At 34.1% G+C, this 6,384-nt stretch overlaps 1 protein-coding gene across 1 annotated transcript in view; it reads right to left on the reverse strand.

Moving 5' to 3' along the window:
- Window positions 1–769: 769 nt before the first annotated feature.
- The window catches only part of LOC144968850 (uncharacterized), a 37,020-nt gene continuing 31,405 nt past the window's right edge, over window positions 770–6,384 (reverse strand). The window contains exon 26 of the mRNA XM_078907601.1: window positions 770–6,384. This exon is cut by the window's right edge and continues 484 nt beyond it. The gene's annotated coding sequence lies outside the window, so the exon portion shown is untranslated.

The following is a 6,384-nucleotide window of genomic DNA, read 5'->3' on the forward strand; positions in this document are numbered from 1 at the left end:
TAGTGATAATGTGGTGTCGTGATTGTAGTAGTAGTGGTAGTGATGATGATGTGGTGGTGGTGGTTGTAGTAGTAGTGGTAGTGATGGTGATGTGGTGGTGGTGGTTGTAATGGTGATGGTAGTTGTGGTAGTGGTAGTAATGATGACGTGGTGGTGGTGGTTGCAGTAGTAGTTGTGGCACTGATGATGATGTGGTGGTGGTGGTTGTAGTAGTAGTGGTAGTGATGATGCTGTGGTGGTGGTTGTAATGGTGATTGTAGTGGTAATAATGATGATGTGTTGGTGGTGGTTGCAGTAGTAGTTGTGGTACTGATGATGATGTGGTGGTGGTGGTGGGGGTTGTAGTGGTAGTGATGATGATGTGGTGGTGGTTGCAGTAGTAGTGGTATTGATGGTGGTTGTAATACTAGTGGCAGTGATGATGAAGTGGTGGTTGGAAAGTGGGGGGAGGGGGGGGGGGGTATCCTTGGAACAAATTGACCTCACCGGAATTTTGGCATCACTGTATAACTATACTTTCGACTGTTTTCCTCCCAGACAAGGACTCCGGCCAGGGTCAGGACAAAACCAAGTAATCTCACTCCAAGACAACGACAGAAAACAATTGGAAAATTGGTAGGTATAGGGGTATAGAAGACACAGCATGTACCTCCCCGCCCGCTGTGGGAGGTCAGGATCCCCACCCAGAATGCCATATTATAATCCCACAGCAAAACATTCTTTTTAAAATTCATTAAATTAAATAAATTTAAAAAGCAAAAACGGACAAGAAATTTTAAATCAATTTTATTAATCTTGACATGGACATCTGAACTGATAAACCAAATATAAACGACACACTAATAAAAGAAATAACAATAACGTATTATATCAAAAATCATTCCCAACCACGAAGACTATAATATTATAACCAAATAAGTTAGGAATTAGTTTTCTATAAGTTGATTATGCTGGACGTGAGTTTCAATATAACATGGCATGAATGTTAGTAAAAATATCATAATCAAAAAATAATCTGATAAACACGCCTTTTTGTTGTTGTTGTTGTCGTTTTTATTCAAGGCACCTTCTGAAAAATGACCCCGTTTGACAAATCTTATATAACAAATGACAAATGTTTGTTTTTGTTTTTACGGCGCTCGCAACACATTAAGGTCATATCAACGCCAGTAAAAAAATAAGATAGCAAAAAATTCTAGAATTACAATGAAAGCACCCAAGACAAGGTAAGATAAAGGGGAATTGGTTCACGTAGGACACGTGTAGATTCTAAGAGCACACTATCAAAGTAGGTACTTAGTTTGAGATCACCTAAAAGTCTCACCAGATACCAGCACAAGATCCTACTAAGAGGAATTCACTCATGGGTTTACAAATCATAAGTTAAAAATAAAAAATAACAATTCATAACAGAGAGATGATTTACGAGGAAAAAAATATCATCTCCCAAAACTATAACTATACATTCGACTGTTTCCCTCCCAGCCATGGACTCCGACCAGGGTCAGGACAAAACTAAGTAATCTCATTCCAAGACAAAGACAGAAAGCAATTTGGAAAACAGATATAGGGGGATATAAGACACAGTAAGTGCCTCCCTTCCCACTATGGCAGGTCAGGAACCCCAACCAGTTATATGACAAAGGTAATAGGCAAGTACAGTATGTGACTGAGGGAAGGGGATGTGCAAAAAATATTTATTATTAAGTCAAAATGTTTTTGTTTGTTTTTAAGGTTTTTACGGCATTTTGCGACACGTTTATGACATTTCAGCAACAGATAAAGTAAAAGAATTTTGGAGTTACAATTAAAAACACACGAGAAAAAGTTTGACAGGGGGGACTAGTTTAAATAGGGAACGCACATGATCCCACTCAGAGGAATACCTTCAAATGCTTACAAATCATTATATAATCCAAAACAAAACAAAATATAACAGTTAATAACAAGAAAGATGATTTACAGGCGCAAAAAAAAAGAAATCATCTCCCGATATAATAATTATACAGTTACCTTCCTGCCCACTATAATATGAAGAAAAGACCCCACCCAGTGTTGAATCAAAATCAAAACTATCTTACACAGAAAGGTAAACATGCATCTTTTGAAAAAAAAAAAAAAAGGAATAACAATATAAATACAGTCCACTCCAGATAATCGCAACACCTTGGGATCAGCGAAAATGTTGTGATTAACTAAAGTTGCAATTAACCGAAGTTAATGTTCCTGTCCACTATTTATTAACAACATATTACGTTTGTTGACTTTTATATAGAATTAATTCCGTTTCTTGGGAAATGTTGAAATTAACCGAAAGTTGCGATTAACTGAGTTGCGATTATCCGGAGTCGACTGTATCATCTTAAAGGCACAAAATAACATTGAGAACAACGGAAAAAGTGTAGACTGGACGTCATTAATATATTAAATAATAATAATTCAGTTCAAGCTTCAAATAAGCATTTTAAAATTCCAATATTAATCAGACATTTGATTTTATCTTGTGACCAAAGTACAACTAAGCTAAGATGTGCTTTCATGATATCAAAGGAATGTTTGAGTTTTCTCTTTCTTATTCGGAGTGTAACGGTGTTAGTGCCAATCGAAGTCATGTAAATGCCAAGGAAAAGGCATGATGATAGAATTTGGTACCATTGAGAACAGAAGTAAATCCAAGTAGGTATAAAAAAGAGTTTGTGGAACATCTATCAAATAAACCATTTCATCTGTGAGTCTTTGCCCCTGCTCCCCTGTAAGGGAGAAATGAGTATTAGTAAAAGTTGGCATTCAAAAGGATGGGTGCAGAAATACATTTTTAATGAAATGGAAGAACTGAGACAAATGAAATTCAAGACCTTTCCAACAATTAGCTTATTGCAAATAATGAAATGACAAAAAGCAGTCTCAAAGTATAGTGTCAATGAGCGAATGGTTAGCACACTCTATGCGTAGCTTGAGACTATTAAGTAGGTTGATGAATTGGAATAAGTGTAACCATAACATAGTTTAATTTGTTGACTGGAATAGACCTTTTTAAGAATGAATATTTAGCTAGAGTATCTCCCTGAGGTTGGGACTGAATTATTACCAAGTTCTCCACAGCTAATTTGTAGATGATTTGACTCACAAAGGCTTCGTTATTAATGAGTATGGTTTAATCTTTAACTTCTCCAATTTGAATGTACTTTATCTTTTTGGCATTTAGTTTGAGGCTTTTTCACATTGTTTAGATCATTAATGAATGTTGTTGCCTCTGAGTGGTTGGTAGTAAGGACCACAGTGTCATCCATGATTTGATATTTTTCGACCTCCTATTTTGACTCCAAAATTATCAGCAGCTGCTTTCCTCATTATGTGTTCTGTGTAGGTGCTGAATAGGTGTGGTGACAGAATGCAGCCTTGTATTCCAGCCTTGTTGTTCCAGAAAATTCTAAGTTTCTGGTTTGTGAATAAAGATTGTATGAGGGCAACAAGGTACGATGAGAAACCCATGTCACATAGGGTCTGAAAAAGTTCTTCATGCTATGCTGTAGTCTATGAAGATCAATCATGTATGCATCTTTGTGAATTTCATTTAGTTTTTCTATGATGACTTGTAGTGCGCAGAGCATGTCTCCAGTACTTCTTCCTGGTCTGAGACTGGCCTGTTCTTCTGCTAGTTCTGTTTCTATTTTAACTTTCCATCTTTCTATGATGACATATAGCATGATTTTACTAGCATGACTAAAGAGTGCTATATTTCTGTATTTGCTGCACTCCTTTGTGTCTCCTGATTTATATAGCATTACAATTTCTTGTTTCCATTCCTTTGGCCATTGACATGTCTCCCAGATCTTGCAGCACAGTGAGTGTAGGACTTTCACTGCATGTTCTCTGTTCGCTTTTATAAGTTCAGCTGGGACGCCATCCAGTCCCGGAGAATTAACATTCTTTAGTTTTGATATAGCCTTTTTTATTTCGTGCATCATAAGTTCTCCCTTAATCAATTTCAGTTTAAAACCCTTTTTTTCCATAAAAAAAATAAACAAATAAAAAAATTGTCTACAAGAAAAGTAGTAGCTATCGCTTTGAAGTACAATATATAATAAAGTTACATTTATTTGTGTTCTCATCCTATCCCAATCTTTGTTGGCAAAAGCTGGAGACAATTAACTTGAAATAAAATTCTGCAAATGAACAAATATTATCACAGTTGGAGCTCACTAGAAAGTGACACTGCATGGTGCACTGTGCCTCTTATCATGACTTAATAACACATTTCATATACAATGACTAAGTAAAATGTCAACATTGGAAGTCATTCAGCTGATTAAAACAAAATAAACAAATAAACATTTTATGCCAGCAATACAACATTAAGTCTAAAATAAGTGTATCTAAATAAAAGAGGAACTTTGTAAAAGGTTAAATCTAAATAAAATAAAATAATTTTTTTAAATAAAAAAAAAAAGAAAAGAAAAAAATTTAAAAATTAAACGCAAATGCTGGATATTTGACAACCTGACACACTGAATTATGTCACTTGAAATCTATTTCCTAAATCTACATTTTTTAATTGTAAAAAAAAATATATCTAAATCATAACTGAATACGTCATTATGTCAATATATTTATTCTACTTATATCAACATTCTTAAATGGCATTTCTAAAAATAGACCCAACAACTAGATCAAGAATTAAATATGATTCTAAAATAAGATATTGCAAATCTTTAAATTTAAAAAAATGCAATTACTTTATACTACCAATGATCAAATGCAACAAAATTTAACATCATCAATAGTTCAGTGGAGATAGAATTACACAAAATAATGAACAAACTTTTTTCATTAAAACTTGAAAAACAATTCAAAATAAAACATGTAGACAAAAATATAGGACACTGTGTTTGTGTTGAAAAAAAAGATCAAGGCAAGCCAAATGCAAGGCATGTTTTTAAAAAATAACAAAAAAACAACGGATTAAGCCCTTCAGCTTGGCATCATATAAGATGCCACTGCCTCAGCATTCTTAGAGGGACTATGGATAATCAATCAACGTACATAAGATGTCATCAGGAATCAAGTGTTCAGTGTCTCTGAGCACTATCTATGGATATCAGCGCTATATCATATGATTATAATAATATTACAAACCATCATAATTATTTTTTCCAGGAAAATAACCATAAAAAATGCCTAGGGTGAAGCATGAGACAAAGCCCCCAGATGCAACCCCCTCCCCTCTTTATTTAACATAACATAACATACCATATGGTATACGGCAAAATAGGATAAAACTCCTTGAATGCCCTTAATATTAATAGTAATACCATAAATATTTGTTTGTAATTGTCTTCTAATGGAGGCAAAATAAGATTTTAAAACCATTTAAAAACCCTAGACACAATTTTGAAGGATATAAAACTGGACGAATTCTACAATATAAAATGAGATGGGGAAATAACAGAAAAATAATCTCAATCATTTCCGGCAAGAACATAACTAAAGTGATTCAGTCATTAATTTGGCCCACTGACACAGCTGCCTTAATATCAACAAATTAATACATTTTTTTTTTTAATCCATCAAAAATCCATTATTATAAATATCGGTGCAAAAATCTTACTAACAACAAGGGCTACATGATGAGATTTGTTCTTCTCTATATCTAAATCAGTTTACATCAAAATCAATATCAGAATAAATGACTCACACTCTTTATTTTTCTTTTTAAATGTTATTTGACAAAAAGTGCAGACAAATCATAACAACAGTAACGAGATAGATGCGATGGAATACACAAACATACTTATTTATATTGTAACTAGTCATTTACAAACTATACAAACCACTTTACCAGATGACAATGAAGCAAAATGACCATCACCACATTTCAAGACAAGAGTATTTTAAAATCTGAATTTTTTAAATATGATAATATAATGCTGATCCCATTTTGATGACCAACCAGAGCACTGCACGACTCCTCTAATCAGTCATCAACAGTTAAGTAAGCATTGCTTCCTTTCACATGTCTAATAATGCAGTCACAGTCTTCATCAACCCTGTTGTATCCTTACAAAACACATTCTATTATTGGTGGCCAGAAAACGTGTACTTTAAATATCAATCAGGTTATATAAATTTAAAAAAAATAAAAATAGTGAGTAAAATTCCCTTGCTTCATTCTCTAAAGGAAATTTGTCTCAAGAATCTCTTCGAAGAAAGGACTGGAACAGCTCAGTAATTATGGGGCAGCAGGTGAGCTATTGTGAGGTGACTTGTGAAAGGCTACAAAGTGAAGTGATGGAATAAACTCAATACCTCTTGAGTATGAACCTAACACCATACAGCTAAGTCACGCTGCCCTGTAGATAGTATGCACTTGGCTTAGAAGCTAAC

Source organism: Berghia stephanieae, chromosome 3 (assembly GCF_034508935.2).
Source record: "Berghia stephanieae isolate SIO BIC M18660-M18661 chromosome 3, UCSD_Bste_1.3, whole genome shotgun sequence".
NCBI classification, from domain to species: domain Eukaryota; kingdom Metazoa; phylum Mollusca; class Gastropoda; order Nudibranchia; family Aeolidiidae; genus Berghia; species Berghia stephanieae.